Raw genomic sequence first — 20,197 nt, 5'->3', positions numbered from 1 at the left:
GGGCTGGGGCGGAGCAGGGGCTGGAGCAGCACGCAGCTTTGCAGGGCACCAGGAAATTTGGTGCCCCACGCAGCTGCGTACTTTGTGTTTGGGTAGGGATGGCCCTGCAAGCAGCCTGTCTCGGCCCCACTGCACTGCCGACCAGGAGCCACCTCTGGTAAGCGCCTCCCTCTCAGAGCCCACACCCCAATCCCCTGCCCCAGCCCGGAGCCCCATCCTGAACCCAAACTCCCTCCCAGAACCCACACCACCTCACCCTCTCCTGCACCCCAATCCCCTGCCCCAGCCCCGAGCCCCCTCCTGCACCCAAACTCTCTCCCAGAGCTTTCACTCTTCACTCTTGCACCCCAACCCCTTGTCCCAGGCTCAGCCTGGCGCCCCCTCCCACACTCCAAACCCCTCGGCCCTAGCCCAGAGCCTGCGCCCCCTCCCACACCCCAACCCCCTGCCCCATGGCAGTGAAAGTGAGCGAGGGTGGGGGAGAGCGAGGGGGGAATGGAGTGAACAGGGCAGGGCCTCAGGGAAGGGGTAGATCCTGGGTTGATCTTAAATTCAAAAAGTGATCTTGTGTGTAAAAAGATTGTAGAGACCACTGCGTAGACACTACCTACGCCAACAGGAGTGGTTCTCCCCTCTGCATAGGTAATCCACCTTCCCAAGAGGCTAGGTCAACCTACTACTGTCTACCTAATTTTTCTGTCAACCTATCACTGTCTACATCAGGGGTTAGGTCAGCATAGCTATATCTCTCAGAGGTGTGGATTATTCACACTCCTGACAGACATAGCTATGCCAATGTAAATTTTCAGTGTCGACCAGGCCTAAAATGCACACATACAAGGGGGCTGAATTAAAGTTTTGAAGGCAACCTTCGTAACATTAACCACTTTTAGTATAGTTTGTTTATGCTGTTATAAATATAACATTCACACCAAGAGGCAATGGACAAAATCTATAGATTACTTTCTGGTTTGTTGTGGTTATGATGTGTGCAGGAAAGCTACTGTTAAAAAAAAATCTAGCAATCCAAGAATGGCTAGATAGCTTATCCAACATCTGTCTAAAGACTATGAAGATACTTCTAGTTTTTGTTCAGTTATGAAATACAACAACAATCTTCAAATAGATGTCGTCTGACATTTACTATTTCCCAGGCGGGATTTGTGATTGTATCACACTCTCCAAACTTCCTGCCCCAAAAAAGCAGACTCACTAGATTTGCCAAAGGAGGGCATTCTGAAGGGCACTTTAGTTATAAACAAAGCTACTATTTATTTATCCATGAGACTTTGACTATGTCTACAGAGCTGACGTACTTTAACGTGGTTGTGTAGTCGCGGCTCAAGCACTGGGAGAGAGCTGTAACAAACCCACCTCCGTGAGAGGAAGAGCTCCCGGCGCTGTAACAAACCCACCTCCGTGAGAGGAAGAGCTCCCGGCGCTGTAGCACTATCTACACCGGCACTTTACAGCGCTGAAACTTGCATCGCTTGGGGGGGGGGGTGTTTTTTCACACCCCTAAGCGAAAACAGTTTCAGCCCTGTAAGTGGCAGTGTAGACAAGGCCTTAGTCTTTGAACTGCAACTCCATATCTTTTAACTAATAGTAAATCTATTAAATTCATTTTTAGACAAATCTTTTGCTTAATGCACAAATTAAACAAGCCCATAGAAAAGCCAAATGTTCTGTACACATCTCCTCTTTCCCACCCATCTTCTCTCCTACTGCCTTCCTCCTGATCTCCAAAAACAAGCCACTTTAAACATTTATTCCTTATGACTTCTGAAACTTTCCTTTGGTTTTGTATTTTTCTAGAACTCCTCAACTAGGAACTCCTGTGTAACAGTTTGGATTACAATTAAGTGAGGGTTATTTTGCTACAGAACTACTCTAAGTTCAGCTCTCATTCTGTCCAATGTTCATTTTCTCTTCAGAGGCAGTTTTACTCTTTCTAGATTCATGTTACTCAAGCAGGAATAGGAGGTGAATTTTATAAGACAACACAGAACTAGAACATGAGAATATAATCAACAAGAGATATCACAGGATAGACTGGCTACCATATGCCCACACAACAGCATCAGAAATGTTACCTGTGACATGCTCCCAATAATTCCTGCTGATTTTCACCCACTTTTCTCCAAAGCCATTCAAGTGTAACAATGACAGGCAGATGACAGGTAAAATAGTTAAAATAATATGGTGCAAGCTTTTCTGTTGTACACTGTTAGACTAATTGCATAATCTTGTGACTGGTTTCAGAGTAACAGCCGTGTTAGTCTGTATTCGCAAAAAGAAAAGGAGTACTTGTGGCACCTTAGAGACTAGCCAATTTATTTGAGCATAAACTTTCGTGAGCTACAGCTCGCTTCATCGGATGCATACTGTGGAAAGTACAGAAGATCTTTTTATACACACAAGGCATGAAAAAAATGGGTAGTTTACCACTACAAAAGTTTTCTCTCCCCCCACCCCACTCTCCGTGACTGTTACCCTGGTTCTCACTCCCCGTTTCCATCCTACTGTTACCATCACCCACTTACCGTATCTTGTCTCAAGCTAGATTGTAAACTTGTCAGGGCAAGGAGTGTGTCAGATATAATGCATAGCAAACCTGAGCCCTGATCCTGACTGAGACCTTCGGGTGCTTCTTGAACATAAAGCAAGACACTGTGTTTCTGCTCGTTTCCGAAATACAAAATAAATCCAAATGAGACTTTCAAATTCAACACCACACAACAGTATTGTGTAAATGAGCAAGAAACAGTATGCAAGAGAGACTCGGGATAGCAAAAAATTATGGGGCAAGAAGTCTACTCATTATGATGTTAAAAAGCTTCAAGTAATTATCTTACTGTTACTACTCCTTATATTTTCTTTCACCCCATTTCCTATGTGACCTGCCTTAGCTGGTGTGTCAGGATGGTCCAGTGATTAGGGCGCTTGGGAAGACCTGGGTTCAATTCCCTACCCTGCCACAGACCCCATGTGTGACCTCAGGCAAATCACTTAGTGTCTCTTTCCCTCCGTTCCCCTCTGTATCTAGCACTGGTGCAACTCTGCTGGAATTCTGCATCCAGCTCTGGTGCCCGCAATTCAAGGATATTGATAAAATGGAGAGGGTTCAGAGAAGAGCCACAAGAATGAATAAAGGATCAGAAAATCTGCCTTATAGTGACAGACTCAAGGAGGTCAATCTATTGAGCTTTAACAAAGAGATGGTTAAGGGGTGATTTGATTACAGTCTATAAATACCTACATGTGGAAGAAATATTTAATAATGGGCTCTTCAGTCTAGCAGAAGAAGGTATAACAATCCAATGGCTGGAAGTTGAAGCTAGACAAACTCGGACTGGAAATAAGGCATAAATCTGTAATGGTTAGAAGTAATTATCCAGTGGACCAATTTATCGAGGGTCGTGGTGGATTCTCCATCACTGACAATTTTTAAATCAAGATTGGATGTTTTTCTCAGAAATCTCCCCTAGGGATTATTGTGGGGCAGTTCTCTGGCCCATGTTACACAGGAGGTCAGACTGGATGATCACAACGATCACTTCTGGCCTTGAAATCTACACCATAGAGATAACAGCACTCCCCTATGTCACAGGAGTGTCATGAGGAAAAATACATTACAGACCCCCATCACTGTAGGGCAGTCTTTAAAGTACCACACTCACCACCTATAAAAAGAAAAGGAGTACTTGGAAAAGAAAAGGATGCATCCGATGAAGTGAGCTGTAGCTCACGAAAGCTCATGCTCAAATAAATTGGTTAGTCTCTAAGGTGCCACAAGTACTCCTTTTCTTTTTGCGAATACAGACTAACAGGGCTGTTACTCTGAAACCTGTCACCACCTATAGTGCCCCCTTATGTCAGGGTGCAATGCTGCAAGAGGTCCTCACCTCTGGTGCCCCCTACTAGTTGTCTGCCTCTCACGGGGTCTTCCATGGGTTGGCCAAGTCACCAAGTTTAGTCTCCTTCCAGGGTAATAAAAGATCCAACTGAAAATCCAAATCAAATGCCCAAACTAATAATTCTTCTGCCCCTCCCAGGCTCCAATATAGCACTCTGCTTCCTGGCCCCTGCAGAGCTTCTCTTATCTTGCTGCTTCTTCAGCAGGATTCCCCAGCTGCCTCCCTTTACCAGGGACTCTGGCAGCTTCCCTTAAGGATCTCCCTGATCTTTGCAGGCCCTATCTCAGGGGTCCCCCCACAGGAGCCTATCCTGCTTCCTGTGGGTTCTCCTTCCTAAAGTTCTGCCTTCTCAGCAGTCTCTCCCCTTAGACTGAGCTCTCTCTTAAGCTTTACTTAAGTAATCCTCCACACCCGAGGCCAGTCTCTAACTCCATTAACCCAGCTGGAACCACTAACTGCCTCTGTGTGGCTAGATCATGGGTAAGGCTGAGTGGTAACTGCTAGATCACGGGCCAAACTGGGCCTAGCTTGTCTTAAAGGGCCATCCAGCCTGTGCCAGGGGCATGTAAGTACCACAGAAAGATTAAAAAGTGTACATTCCCCCTGTAGTCTGTCATACCCGGTGCATCATACCTAGTGATTAAGAAGTGTACCTGACTAGCCTGAGGACTAAGGCTATCCATCAAAGTGAAAGTCCTGTTCTGACATACCCCTGCAGTTTTCCCCTCTCCTCTCCCTTATGACTTCTGCCAGGAATGACATTTCCACTTATTGTACCTCAGCCACCTGCACGGCTATTTGTGTGTTCATCAGACCTGAATGATGGGGCGTGACACACATTTTCATATAAAATGTGCGTTCTTGCAAAATTGGTAGATTTAAGCCTGAATTAATAATTTTGTAATTACATGTACAAATTAGGGTTATGGAAAATAAGGGAACATTGGAATCTCTGCTCTAGCTGCAGTGCTTTCCTATACAGCAACAAGGTGAAACTAACATGATTCTTAAAACCTACAGATATCTCTCTACTGCTACAATGATCAATATTCCCCACAGCACACCTTTCCAAATCCATGGTCCTACACATGCTTAGCTATAGCAGGGTGGTTACCCTGCTCTGGCCCTGAAAGGGCTAAAGCAGCCCTGGAGAGGGCTGCAGCAAGGAAGAAGAGTGAGAACAGCTGGGGGAAGCTGAGTCAGTAGCTGACCACAGCTGTGGCCAGCTTAATTAAGGCCCAGCTGGCCTTTATAAGAGGGCAGTGGGCCAGAAGCCAGGGAGAACACACACTCTCTGCCTTTAGAGGGAGAAGGGCCTGGCTGCTGGGGAGCATACCTGGGTACTTAAGGTGGAGTAGGGCTGGGGGAAGGCCAGAGGAGCTCCAGCCTGGAAACCCCCCCTGGCTGCAGGCCTAAAGTAAGGCCAAATAGGTACTGGGGTTGCAGGGGGCAGCCAAAGGCAGCAGGTCCAAACCCCTCTTGCCTGTGATGAGTGGCAATTATACTGCAGTCTGCCCCAGTGAATGGGGGCTAGATGGTGACTGGCAGTAACCCTATACTGAGGCAAGGTGGGGATAGAGGGTGGGGGGTGCCCGGGAAGGGGAGACCCAGATCTATGCAAGGTACTGCAGGGGGCAGCACCCTGGCATGAAAGGGGCACTGGGGTCAGGGAGGGACTCAGGGGCCCAGCAGCAAGCTGGACACCGGCCTGCAGAGGGCGCGCCGGAGCCTGCAAACGCTAATTCCCTGGATGACCAGCAGGAGGTGCCGTAGGAGCGAGTCCCGCACCATTACACTATCATGCAGGGTACCTCACCCCATGCACTAAATGCCCCAACAACTATGTTGTGGAAACCAATCACTACGCACTCAAATGAACTCACACAGAAAAATAATAAAAGAACAAACACTACATCACCCGTGGGCAAATACTTTTCACAAAACAATCACTCCATATCTGACCTCTTAGTCCTCATCCTCAAAGGAAATCTGCACACCTCCTTCAAAAGATGAGCTTGGGGGCTTAAATTCATAAATTTGCGAGACACTAAAAATCATGGACTCAGTCACTGGATTTATGGTCCCCTGCACCAATCTGTAACCCACTAAGCCTCCTTTGTCCTATGACTGCAGAGGTGTTAACTGCCTACTTCACCCTTAACATCTCTTGCAACATGTTAACTTCTTATGCTTAACAATCTGCACCAACCTTCTATATAGCTGTGACACTGAGGGCATGGCTACACTTGCAGATGTAAAGCGCTGGGAGTTAAACCAGCCTTCAGAGACCGCAGCAGGGAAAATGCTGCCATGTGTTTACACTGTCAGCTGAAAGTGCACTGGCGTGGCCACGTTAGCAGCTCTTGCAACACCACAAAGAGTAGTGCATTGTGGTAGCTATCCCAGTGTGCAAGTGGATGCAACATGCTTTTCAAATTGGAGGGGTGGAGTGTGACAGGGAATGTGTTGTGTGTATGTGGGAGGAGAGACTGTGTTTTGGGGTGCTGAGAGCGTGTCAGCATGCTGTATTGCAAGTTTAGGCAGCAGCAGACCCTGCTCCTCCACCCCGTCTCTCATACACACTCAACAGCAGCATTCCATACTAATGGCTTGCTTTCTCCCAGAGCAGATAAGCATGCGTGCTTTCAGAAACGGTGCTTTGAAAGGGGATATCCACATTCCTGTAGCTGATTTCAAAACAATGAAAAGAGTGGCCATTTGACTTCAGGGGATTATGGGACATTTCCAGAGGCCAATCACAGCACAGTAATGCAACACCTCGTTCACACTGACGCCTGGGCGTTTCAGCCAGGGCGCAGCAAGCTTTATGCTTCTCATGGAGGTGGATTACCAGGAGCTTTCCAGCTGCAGAGTCCAGGCGCTCTATGTGCCTTCCCAGTGTGGACACATCCGGAGCTGGGACACCCAGGGCTGCTTTAATGCGCTCTAACTTGCAAATGTAGCTTTCCTAGACCTGAAGAACTCTGTATAAGCTTGAAAGCGTGTGTCTTTCACTAACAGAGGCTGGTGCACATTACCTCTCACAACACTCTAACATGATTCTTGTCAGTTTCACCTGTGTCCTGACAAGCACCAGTCCAACCAGAGATTATCAATTTCCATCTGCTGCTTGCCAAAAGCTAAGCTGCAGCAAAAGCACTAGAGGTGTCTGCAGATTTCAGAATCAAAAACAGCATTGATTAATATTCATTTTGCATATGGAAGGCTCTTTACCAACATAAATGGTAGCTTTAAAAAAAAGCTTAGAGTCTACAGAAGTTGATTGTTTAGTTCCTTCCTCTCCTCACCACCATTCACCAAAGGAAGTTTCCAATGCCCCACTAGCAAGTGGATTTTGCAAACACTGGAAGTGGATTGCCCAATGCTACTGGTGCCATAGTTCACCACTCCTGCAGTATTTGTCCTCTTCTCTCCTACTATGCCTAGTAATGAGTCACCTCTGTGCTAGAGCCTGTACCCTCACCGGACGTTCAGAGGGAAGGACTTACACTTAGTAATGACACTTGTGCGACCTGAAAAAGTCCTGCCAACATTCTCAAGAATGTAACAGCAGACTCCTAAACAGAAAGCTTCTTGTACTAAATATCTTACATTCATATAATGCCTTCCAACCCCAGAGATCCCAAAATGCTTTAACAAGATTAACTGATCATAAAAGAAGCCAGCAGCTGTTTAACAGCGCAAAGCAACACTACCCAACAACTTACAGCAGGAAGTAAGACTTGGGCTATGCTACAGAGTTAGGTCAAAATAAGGCAGCTTATGTCAACCTAACTATGTCAGTGTCCACATTACAGTCTTGCTCCTGCCAATATAAGCGTCCTATTACACAGGCATACCACCACCTCCACAAGAGGCATAGGGTGGGAGTTCTCAACCTTTTCCTTTCTGAGGCCTGTGCCACAACTGTTTTCTGCATATAAAAGCCAGGGCCAGAGTTAGGGGGTAGCAAGCAGGGCAACTGCCTGAGGTCCCACGCCACAGGGGGCCACACAAAGTTAAGTTGCTCAGGCTTCTGCTTCAGCCCCAGGTGGTAAAGCTCAGGGCCCCAGGCTTCAGCACTGCCTAGCGCGGCTTTGGCTTTCTTCCCTGGCCCCAGGGAGTCTAACCCTAGCCCTGCTTGCCAGACCCCCTGAAGCCTGCTGGCAGCCACCCAAGGGGCTCCGGGTCTCTGGCTGAGAACCGCTGGCATAGGGCTTATATCAGTGTAGTTAGGGTGATGCCGTGTCAGTGCAGACACTGCAGGTTACTTACATCAGCTGCTGGCTGTGATTTTTGTCAATTTCATGGCTACACTGGAGTAACTACTGCAGTGGATGTAAGCCAACCTAACACAGGTCGACTTGAAATTGTAGTGTTGATATGCCTTAAAATACTTTATCTAAAACCACAAAGAAAACAGACAAAATGAATTGATGCAATCTGGAATTTGCCTAGATCAACTGCATCAAAACCATGACACTTGGAAAAAATGCCACAATCTTTAACAATCAGTGCGTTCAGAATCTCAATTTTACATCTCATCTAAAAGACTGGTACTCCAACCCCAGAGAGTTCCCATACTGGAGCACTAGCTCAGTACTGACAGAGAAAAGGCTGACAATGAATTACCAACACCATTTTCAGTAGAACCCTATAGGTATGTCCATGCTGCAAAAAAAGACCCTCAGCAGCAAGACTCAGACTCGCAGAGCTCATGCTATGGGGTTAAAAATAGCAGTGTAGATGTACAGGCTCAGGCTGGAGCCCGGGCTTCAAAACCCAGAGAAGGGGAGGGTCTCAGAGCCCAGGCTAGACCAAATGTCTACACAGCTGTATTTATCATCGCAGCACGCCCAATTCAGCTGACCCGGGCTGTTAAACGTGCTGCCATGAGGGTTTTTTTGCTGTGTAGATGTACCCCAAGTTTCCTTGGATGGCTTCCAGCCAACGACTGACTATGCTTAGTTTATGAGACTAACTAGCTCACCATATGAAGCAGTGCATCTGCAGACTAAGAATGTGCATTTTGAGAGCACCTGTAAAGACAAAGAAAAGGCAGAACGGAGTTTTTTAAAAGGGGTATTCCTAGAGAGCAGCAGACCCACCAATTTCAAGTGGCAAATAACACCTTGCAAGTCATTTACCTGTCATCTACATAGGACTTCATTTACTCAACTAGGTATATTTCTGCAGATTAATTTGTTTATGGGTACAATTAAACACTAAGGCGAACAGGAAAAGTATCCAGAGAAGGTAAAACTGAACTGACTGTTCTTTTGATGCTCCTTCTTGGAAGAAATATACCCAAGCCTTCCCCTGTCCTGCCATTATGCTTCGGTCAGATAAAGAGGAGTAAAGTTTCACTATTTCCAGTTTATGCACTTCTCTGGCATACCTAGCACCCTCCTGGATCACAAAGAAACTTAGGTAGCCATTAAGATCTTCCTTGCCCAACCTGATCATGTCACTCTCATGCTTTCAAGTGGCTTGTGATGGGATACCAGGCCCACCACATACAAACACAGTAGCAACACAGGAGGCACAAGGATGAGACAACCTCTGTTCCCAGGAGCAAAATGATCAGGGTGGGGAGTGATTGTTCTCTAAAAAATTGTCTGGCCACTGTCTGATCACTTACTCCAAGACAGAAAGGCTAATTAAACGTATGTCTACAGTCACTGGGAAAATGCATCGTATTAGAAAACATGTGAAATAACCCTTGTAAGCTTGACTTAGCTCTTAGGGTGGAGGACAATCGCATTTAAAAACACATTAGCTGGCCGTGGTTAAGACTAGCAGGGATCTTAGGGTTAACCGCAACCAGCTAACACCATTTTAATGTGACCATTCTTAACACATTCTGGACTAAGTCTTCTTGGTTATACAAAGCATTTTCCCAATACAGACAAGCCCTCAGTACTTTTCTGCTCATGGCTGTTTGCCCTTTGATTAGCTTGCAGCCTTTGCCCATAACTGTTTTTTTAATATTTTTCACAAACGTCTTTAAAAAATTATTTTACAATAGTCTTAATTATATTTATTTCAAAATAATTAGTCCCATTTCTAAATGTTCTGTGACTGCTCTGTTTAACCCAATTTCATCTTTTGGGATTATAATTCTCTCTTATTAACTTAACTCGGTTTCAGTACATATTAGTGATCACCTGTATTATACACCCAAACCCCAAATTTCTTTCCTTCAAGAGCAGTCCTGATGGTTAGATATTAAGACCTGTAGGGACTACTCTGTTATCATATCCATTGTCCTACTCTTTCCTGGTGCCATCTAGAGGAACAAAAATACTTCCCAACCCCACTTACATCTCAGGATCTCAATCCCTTGTCCATGTGATCTCATCAGTTTCGAAGTTCAGGACCTCGTTAACATTCTTCTTATGAGACCAACAAAAACTCAAACATAGTTTTGATAACCAAATAGCCAACTATATTTGCAACCAATACTACCTTCCAATATAGTCAACTTCCACAAATCAAGAATGCTTAATTGCTTCAATAAAGGTATATTCTTCCATTACAGGTTTCAGCCGGAAACCAATAGGACTTATGTTCCTAAATCATTTTGAAAAAAATCACTTCAGCTCCTAAATATGCGTTTAAGCTCCTATTTTTGAAAGTCTGTGTGTAGATAAAAGTTCACAATAACTTTGTTGATGTATTGAAAGTCTAAACAACCTTTCACTGTTACCTGAAGCAATTCTCACTTGAAGTGACAGAGACTGTGTGTGGCACATTGCTGCAGCCACTCTGCCTCAGCTTTCCCAACATGCTATCCAGCCTGCTCTGGCAGCTTATGGCTAGGGCCCTACCAAATTCATGGTCCATTTTGGTCAATGTCAGTCATTGGATTTTTTAAATTGTAAATTTCATGATTTCAGCTATTTAAATCTGAGATTTCACAGTGTTGTAATTGTAGGGATCCTGACCCACAAAGGAGTTTGGGGGGGGGGGTTCACAAGGTTATCGGGGGGGAGGGGGGTTCTGGTACTGCTACCCTTACTTCTGCGCTGCTGCTGGCAGCGGCGCTACCTTCAGACCCGGGCAGCCACTGCTCTCTGGCCGCCCAGCTCTGAAGGCAGCACAGAAGTAAGGGTAGCAACCCCCCTAAAATAACCTTCCAACCCCTCTGCAACTCCGTTTTGAGTCAGGATCCCCTGTTTGAGAAACACTGGTCTCCCCTGTGAAATCTGTATAATAGAGAGTAAAAGCACACAAAAGACCAGATTTCACGGTCCATGATGCATTTTCACGGCCATTAATTTGGTAGGGCCCTCCCATCAGCATAGGTAAGTCATCGCTTGTGGTGTGGATTTTCCACATCTGGGAGCGACAGTTATACCAACATAAAGTATAGACCAACGTTTCTCAACCAGGGGTCCGTGGCCCCCCAGCAGGTTTCCAGGAAGAGTGCAGGGCGGACGTTAGATTCACTGGGACTCAGGGCAGAAACCCCAAGCCGTGCAGAGCTTAAGCCAAAGCAACTTAGCTTTGTGTAGCCTTCTGTGGCATGGGGCCCCAGGCAATTGCCCTGCTTGCTACCCCAATGCCAGCCCTGGCTTTTTATCTACTGGATATACAGAAAACCAGTTGTGGGCTACGGAGGTTTTACTAGCATGTTGGGAGGGGCTCAAAAAGAAAAAGGTTGAGAACCTCTGGTGTAGACCAAGTCTCAGTTGCTGGCTCAGCAAGGCTTCACTCCCCAGATGAGAGCAGGTGATCTTACAGGCCTGACAGGCACTACAGGTGTAGCAGGCAGGGCTGACTGTGGTCACTGCAGTTCTTAACCCCTCCAGCCTGTGTTGGTTTGCCAATAAGAAATTGTTTTTAATAAAAATACAATTTTAGCCCTTAATGTTGATGTATTGAAAGTCTAAACAACCTTTCACTTCACAGCACATGAGTAGTCAGTCACATTGAAGTCAATGGGATTATTTGAGAGAGTTTAATTATGTACCTGTTTAAAGAAAAGGAGTACTTGTGGCACCTTAGAGACTAACCAATTTATTTGAGCATGAGCTTTCGTGAGCTACAGCTCACTTCATCTGATGAAGTGAGCTGTAGCTCACGAAAGCTCATGCTCAAATAAATTGGTTAGTCTCTAAGGTGCCACAAGTACTCCTTTTCTTTTTGCGAATACAGACTAACATGGCTGTTCCTCTGAAACCTGTACCTGTTTAAGTGTTTGCAGGACTGGGCCTTCATTTTCAATATTTTGGTTTTTGCAGATCATTTTCTAAAATTCAAATAAGGCACCCTACCAGCAGTGGCATTTTTAAAAAGTGTTTATAGTTTAATTAATTCAAATTTATAATCTAAGATTCCAGTAGCACATATTTTCAAATAAATTACCTCACCCGGATTTAAATGAATGATTTTTCTTTTGAAAATCAATTATTTGAATGGCCCACCGTGATTACCTAGAACAAACCGCACCACTCAAGCCAACCAGTTTTTTTGTTTTGACACACACAAAAAATCAGAGGCTGATCTAGTTCTCATTGAAGTCAATGGCATAACTGTGCCATACCTCAGTGGTATAGGATCAAGCCCTTGATGGGTACAAAGAATGGAGCAGACATATCTAGACTACAATAAGGGGAAATAATTTAGTATCTGACTAAATACTACTGAATTCCAACTGTCTTGGACAGGTGTACTTCCACATGGCTTGAAAAGTGGCTCAAGGACAGTAAATGTAGATTGTCAACATGAACATATCAAGTTATAGAAGAGATCTAACAGAATACAGCAGGGATCTGTATTTAGTCCAGTTTTTTTCAATATTTATACAGAAAAGAGGTAAACAGCATGTTATGATTAACAGAAGGTACTAAACTGAGAAATGTTGCTAGCATCACAGAAGAAAAAGCAATATGAAAAGTCTTCCAGAAGAAAAATGATCAGGAAATAAAAAATTGAATTCAGCCTGAAAAGCCAGCAGCTAATCTCTCTTGGGAATATCTTAAATATTATTTAATGGAAGGGTGAAATTTGGAAAGTAGCAATGCCAAGAGACCAGAGTGGAAGGAAAGAAAACTGAGTTTAAAATGTGATATGGCAACAAAAAGGGACAATGCTACTTTGGATTGCACACATGGGAGTAACATGGGACAAGAAGATGGTTAAATATCAGGAAACATTTCTGTAAGCAAGATCTTTAATAATCTAAGAAAGGAAGTGGAAGTCTCATCCCCAGTAATATTTACAAGTAAATTGAACAAAACACAGACATCTTCTGCAGGGAAAAATCCCATTGTCTAGAAGTAGGGGGTGAAAAAAGAGACCCCACTTCTCTGTGATTTCTAACTTGCATAAATCTTAAGTTTTAGCTAAACTGAATGCAGCCCTACCTCTCATTTCTGCTTGCTGCCATCAGCTGAACCCTACCATATGCCAGCCCCAGGAAGATATCAAATTAGAGGCAGTGGGTGGGGAAGTTTGATATGGTTCCCATTCATGCACAACTGTATGTCAATCAAATTAAACTGTAATTCTCACTTGGATTTCCAAAGATGAGCAGGATGTATTTGTACTTTGAGGGTATGTCTACACTGCAATTAGACACCTGCAGCTCGCCCATGCCAGTTGACTTGGGCTTGCAGGGTTGTTTCATTGCAGTGTAGACTTCGGGGCTCAGGCTGAAGCCTGGGCTCTAGGACCCTGCAGGGTGGGAGGATCTCAGAATTCCCGCTGCTCAATCCTGGAAGTCTACACTGCAATTAAACCACCCCAGGAGCCCTAGTCAGCTGGCACAGGCCAAGCATAGGTTTTTAACTGTAGTGTAGACATACTCTGAGTCACCCTCCTCATGTCTTCCTTCCATAATAGTAACACTTTGCCATTACACATAGTCCTTAACCCTCACAACACCCCACAAGGCAAGTAGCTAAATATTAACCACATTTTACAAGTTGAGAAATGGAAAAACAGAGAGGGGAAGCAATTTGTCCAAGGCTACACAACAAATCAGGGGAAAAGACAGCATTAGAACTCCAAAAATCCTGGCTCCCACTGGCATGCTCTAGTCGCCACAGACCATGCCACCTCTACTGTTTTCATCTACTTCTGACCTCCCAACCAGTTAATTTATAAGACAGTGGAGTGGCCTGTTTCCTGCTCAGCTATATGCAGACCAACCCTTTTAATTTCAAAACAGACCCCAGAATCCTTTATGTAGTACTACAGCATGACAGAGAAGAACTGTCTTTCTTTAAAGATAGGTTTCAGAGTAACAGCCGTGTTAGTCTGTATTCGCAAAAAGAAAAGGAGTACTTGTGGCACCTTAGAGACTAACCAATTTATTTGAGCATGAGCTTTCGTGAGCTACAGCTCACTTCATCGGATGCATACCGTGGAAACTGCAGCAGACTTTATATATACACAGAGAATATGAAACAATACCTCCTCCCACCCCACTGTCCTGCTGGTAATAGCTTATCTAAAGTGATCATCAGGTGGGCCATTTCCAGCACAGCTATTACCAGCAGGAGAGTGAGTTTGTGTGTGTATGGGGGTGGGGGGGATGTGAGAAAACCTGGATTTGTGCAGGAAATAGCCCAACTTGATTATCATGCACATTGTGTAAAGAGTTGTCACTTTGAATGGGCTATCACCAGCAGGAGAGTGAATTTGTGTGGGGGGGTGGAGGGTGAGAAAACCTGGATTTGTGCTGGAAATGGCCTACCTGATGATCACTTTAGATAAGCTATTACCAGCAGGACAGTGGGGTGGGAGGAGGTATTGTTTCATATTCTCTGTGTATATATAAAGTCTTCTGCGGTTTCCACGGTATGCATCCGATGAAGTGAGCTGTAGCTCACGAAAGCTCATGCTCAAATAAATTGGTTAGTCTCTAAGGTGCCACAAGTACTCCTTTTCTTTAAAGAGTTAACACCAGGGGAAAGTGCCAGACTGAAAGCCTGGAGGCTCCTCACTCTACAGAGTAGTCACATCTCAGGCAGCATTAATGTAAATTTTTTCCACATCAGGTAATTTCAGCCATAGGCTGTGAAGCACCATCATCATTCAGCTTCGGCAGTCCATTCAATCCTTAGCCACTGTCAGTGAGTCTCATTTGTAACATGAACAGTGGCCAATCAGCAACTGGACTGGGACATCCCAATCATTTCATAGAGGTCACCATGTGGTCTTTATCAGAGGGCAATGCCTTTTGGACATTAGTAACCTGGGCTAGATTTGATACTTTGGCCTGAGTTATTTACTTACCAGACCTGCTAATGCTAATCCAATAATATAGTGCTTGCCATCTGAGTAAACATATGCACTTAAGACCCACATGTCCCAGAAAGCATCAGAATATGATCAAGAACAAGCCATTCAACATTGGTTAATTTTAATCTCCTTCACCAGAAAGATTTGCATTATTATAGGGACAACTATAAACCAAAGGCCAATTTCTAAAGCAATAGAGAACTATGCAATTCTCCCAACACAATAAGGGCTGAAAAATCCAGTAGAGCGAGTGGTAAATTTTCCTGGATGAGGAATCCTGCCACCAACTTTCACAAAATTTAAAACATTAATTTTTAAAAGTTTCTAGCACTCATGGTTTCAAAGATAACTTTCCAAATCTAAACAAAATGTAAACCAATAAAGTACTTGTTTCTAAGTCTGCAGACAGACAACTCCAATCCCTCTGTTGTTGCTCATAGCTTTGCCCAGCTGTCACGTGACAAATGACCAGTCTCATCAATTTTCCACTGTTGCTATTCAGAACCCTGTGAGCAACAATGAAGCTGACAAGAATCATGTCATATTCTCTGCTGCTTGGCAAATCTAAGAGCAACAGCAAGGGAAAGTTATGACTTATTCATTGGAGACGAAGACAACAAAAACGTGGAGGCAGCTAGGAAAGGGGTAGATTAGCAGAGACCCTATCCTTAGAGCTGACAGGAGACACTGTGTTGGGAGCAGAGGAATGTGAGAAAGAAAATGCTCATTCTCCCTTCTATTATCCTAGGGTGAAGTTTCAAATTTATCATAAGCCTACTAGTGGGAATCACATCCTTGTAGTAATTTAAATATTCTCTCCTTTCCCAGCATATAGGAGAGATCAAGGAGGATTTGTGTTGTGGGGCAACATACAAGAACAGAGTCTCTAATCTAATTTGAGCTCTCTTCTCTAACCAAGCTCCTCGGTGTCTGATAAAGTTTTCATGGATGAAGGAGTGGATCAGTAGAGAGTGTGGGTGAGGGAAAGGAAAGAAAATCTGGCAGCTGAGTGGGACAGGCAAACTAAAGTGGAAAGAGTAGTGCACACAGTGTAACTGAAGAGAGAGAAAGGGATGGAGAAAGAAAAGAGGAAACAGACACTGAAAACCAGAAAATATACACTAACATAGTAATGAAAAGAGGGGAAAAAATGGAGTGAAGCCAGAAAAGGCAAGAAGTTAAAACACAAATACAAGAAAGATAGCAAGTTATTTAAAAGTATGCTAAATCGAAGACTGACAGTTAAAATTCACTACAGGTGAAAATGCAGTACAGAATTGCTTGGGCTTGGGGGAACCGAGGTGGCAGGGGTACTTTTCACTCTGAGTAGTAGGCAAACAGATGTCAAACCCATTTTTCAAGCTCTACTCTCAACACGCCACCTCTCCTAAGGACACTACTAATGTTTCCACAGCTCTTCATCAACCATGTCACACGCCAAGTGCTACAATAAATCACAACAGAGCATTTAAAGTCAGTATGTACAAGTCAGTATGTACAAGGTGACAAAGTCTGATTTTGAGACTTTCAACAATTAATCCGCACCCAAAAATCAGCACCTGAGTAACACCACACCATATGGTTTGAGAAAAAGTTCAACAAACCCTAGAAGAAGGGACTCTGAAACAGTCCCAGGATCCATCACTGGAAATCACTCCACTGCCAGCAAAACTCTGCACCCGCAGCTTGCTGGAAATGGCTTTAGGTAGGGACTGTGGCTTTTCTCTCTGCAAAGAGCTAGACAGACATAACTATGGGGCTATCCACAAACACTAAATAAAAACCCATGAACAGGACACCTCAGTGCATTACAGCTTAGGAAATACCAGAGTAAAGAGTACGGACAAACTCAGTGGTACCCCTGGTACACAGACATCACCCCAATAGTCTTCAAAGGAAATGACATTTCATGAGTTTTTCCTCAAGTTCTGGCACAACCTCTAGTAAATAGCCTTAAAATTTCCTGTTTAAAAGTTGTATGAGAGCTTTTCTACTCCTCACTGAAGCAGCAGGGGTGGGAGCTGTCTTTTCAGCAAAGAAAGGGCAGGACCAGAGCAACAGAACCCACTGTCCTCACCCCAGCCGTAGGGGAATCAAGGGAAAGAGGGCAGTCAGGTTGGATGGTTTATGGGAGGCTGTGTGGAACTTGGAGGGAAAGTCAGCGCTGAGGGGACAGAGATGGGGTTGATGGAGGGGCTCATGATGGGCCAGTAGGGAAGCAGAGGGGGACATACAGAGTGGGACCAGAAGGGCAGCAAAATTGCGGGTAGGTGGGTTATGCTGGAGCTGGGGAGAGTCTCTGCAGAAAGCTCTTCCACTAGGCTGGTAGGGAAAGGGGGTCACACAAGGCAGCCGAGTTGAAGTGAGGAATGGAGGACATGAATATGGGCAGGGGGCTCACAGGACATATGGGGCAAGGGCACGAAGGATGCATGGAAGCTTCTATGGGACAGGAAAGGGTTATGCTAGCCCAGTAAAGCACAGAAGAGAGGCACAAGGTTGTGGGTGGGACAAAGATAGGGGGGTAGTTACGCTAGCCAGATGGAGAAGGGAACATGGGACACATGCAGGAGTGGAGATTAAGTTGGCAGGGAGGGGGGACACAAGAGGGTTGGGGGTGATTTATGCTGGCCCAATGCAAGAGGGGATATGGGACAAGAGTGTTCGGGGATTGGGTGTTGGATCGGGGAGTTATGCTGGCACGGTGGAAGAGAGCATACGGGATTGGGGTGGGGGAGAAGATTATGCTAGCCCAACAGAGTAGGAGATACAGGGGCTAGGGAAGCAGGGGAGGGGACATGGGGGAGTTACACTGGGCCAGTGGGTGAGGGGGATACAGAAGAGTGGGTTTGGGGGGATTAGGCTGGCCTGGTGGGGGAAGGGAAACGGGAAGGGGGGTGCGGGTACAGGGCCGAGGCGGTTACAATGGCCGGAGGGGGTACGGGATTGGGGGCGTTACGCCGGCCGGCAGGGCGGGGGGGTCACGGGGAGCGTTAGGCCGGCGGCGGGACGCGGGGCAGTGGGCTGGCCGGGGGAGAGGCCCCAGGGCTAGGCGGGAGGAGGGAGGGAGGGTTGGTTACGCGGGCCCCCCGGACAGGTGGGGCTGGGCCAATCGGGCTGGGCCGACGATGGGAGAGGACACGGGTGGGGGCTGCGCTGGCCCTGCGAGGGGGGCGGGGGTCCAGAGGACCAGGCTGGAGGGGAGGGGGCTGCGCTGGCCCTGCGGGCGGAGTCCGGGGCCGTCAGGCGCGGCCGACGGGAGAGGGCCGGGTCACACGGCGCCGGGGGCGAGAGGCCTGGCGGGGGGGGCAATGACCCCGGGGTCCCCGCCCCCACTCACCGGGCCGGGTCCCTGCAGCGGAGGAAGCGGCGGAGGCAGGAGCCAGGCATCCAAAATGGCGGCTTCGCGGCCTCAGCACCGATACCGCAGGCGGAAGGATTCGCAGGACGGGAACTCTCTCCTCTCCGTTTCCCGGACCCACCTCGTGAGGGGCGGCGCTCCGCCGACACTGCAGTCCCAGCTGATCAGCCTCCCGTACAGCAGGCCGTTCGCTGGTGCCGGCGGCAGAGGAAGTTGAGAACTACTTTCCTAGGCGGAAGCAGCCTTGAAATCCCATATTCGAGGAGCGATACGTTGGAGCCGTGGCAGGCAGTGATGACGTCAGACGCGTGGCTAGTCACCGCTCCGAGTGTTGCCGCGAGATGCGGCCGGCTGGCCCCGACACTGCGAAAGAGGGTTCCGCCCCCTCCCCGCAGGTTCAAATCTGGCAATAGAATGACGGCTCCTTATTTAATCCGCTTCAGGAGCCCTGTAGGAAGCTGTGCTGTGTCCTTTGTCAGAGACACTTTCTGTCCCCTTTCTACAAGTGGAATAAACTCACTATGGCCTGGCTTACACACCAGTGCTCCGAGCAGCTGGGGAATTTGCAGATAAGCACACCTCCCAGGATACCTGGGGTTCAGGATGCCCATGGCTGCATATTTTAGTGCATTGAATTCACAAACAATATTGGCAAAACTATCATTTGAACGTATGTTTTCTGTTCTTTTAACTATTAATTTATGTGTTTTCAGAAGAAGAAATTCCTGCATTCAAACCTTTCTCTCCTTCACTAACAGGAATGGTGTGGCAAAATTCTGGGCCTCCGTGTTCACATATTGTAGAGCTTACAATGTAATTACACATGTGAAAGGTACGAGGTGTAGATACAACATACAAGCAAATGACTATGGGGAAAAATTGGATCATCTTGGTTAGTTTTGTGTACTTGACATGTTTTTTTGGTGGTGTTCCTTTCTCTTTTTCATTGGGGCTAGATATAGGGAAAGAAAGAGCAAGAAAAGCAGAGGCATAGCTTGTCACCTGCCTTCCCGTTAGTAGTCTTCTGGGGTTTGTAGGCATCATGGGAGAGATGGAGAACATAGAACTGATAGGAGCAGTAGATGGAGGAGGGCAAGAAAGAGGTGAGCGGGAGGGAGGCAAAGAGGAGAATAAGAGCCAAAGCAGAGGTGAGAACAATAAAAGTAGAAATATTATTTGTCCCTGACTCTTGCTCCCAATCTTCTTTTCTGGACCTAGAGCCCTGCTCCCTCACTACACCAGTTTGTTGTGAGACTCTGGTGCTGCTCTTTGTGAGAATGTGGCTGGCCCTTTAAGAGAGGATTGGTCTCAGCCCCAGCTCTGATACAGCCATATCTCCTCCCCAGGAGGGGAAAATGAAGATGGTCAAGTTTCAGAGTAACAGCCGTGTTAGTCTGTATTCGCAAAAAGAAAAGGAGTACTTGTGGCACCTTAGAGACTAACCAATTTATTTGAGCATGAGCTTTCGTGAGCTACAGATGCATCCAATGAAGTGAGGTGTAGCTCACGAAAGCTCATGCTCAAATAAATTGGTTAGTCTCTAAGGTGCCACAAGTACTCCTTTTCTTTTTTTGAAGATGGTCAAGTGACCAGTGAGTCATATGACACAATCACACTTCTGAGGTAAATAAGGGAGAGGCCAAGGGAGAGACTTCAGGTGAAGTAG

General features: G+C 46.1%; 1 protein-coding gene across 2 annotated transcripts in view; it reads right to left on the bottom strand.

Moving 5' to 3' along the window:
• Positions 1–18,650, bottom strand: part of AP1G1 (adaptor related protein complex 1 subunit gamma 1) — a 99,898-nt gene extending 81,248 nt beyond the window's left edge. For both annotated transcript variants that reach the window (XM_048816967.2, XM_048816968.2), the window contains exon 1: positions 18,511–18,650. The gene's annotated coding sequence lies outside the window, so the exon portion shown is untranslated. The remainder of the gene's footprint in view (positions 1–18,510) is intronic.
• Between the last annotated feature and the right edge of the window lie 1,547 nt (positions 18,651–20,197).

The sequence above is a fragment of the Caretta caretta genome, chromosome 12 (genome assembly GCF_965140235.1).
Source record: "Caretta caretta isolate rCarCar2 chromosome 12, rCarCar1.hap1, whole genome shotgun sequence".
Taxonomy (NCBI): domain Eukaryota; kingdom Metazoa; phylum Chordata; order Testudines; family Cheloniidae; genus Caretta; species Caretta caretta.
Note: the sequence above shows the minus strand (reverse complement) of the source record. Positions and strands in the feature narration are given on the sequence as shown.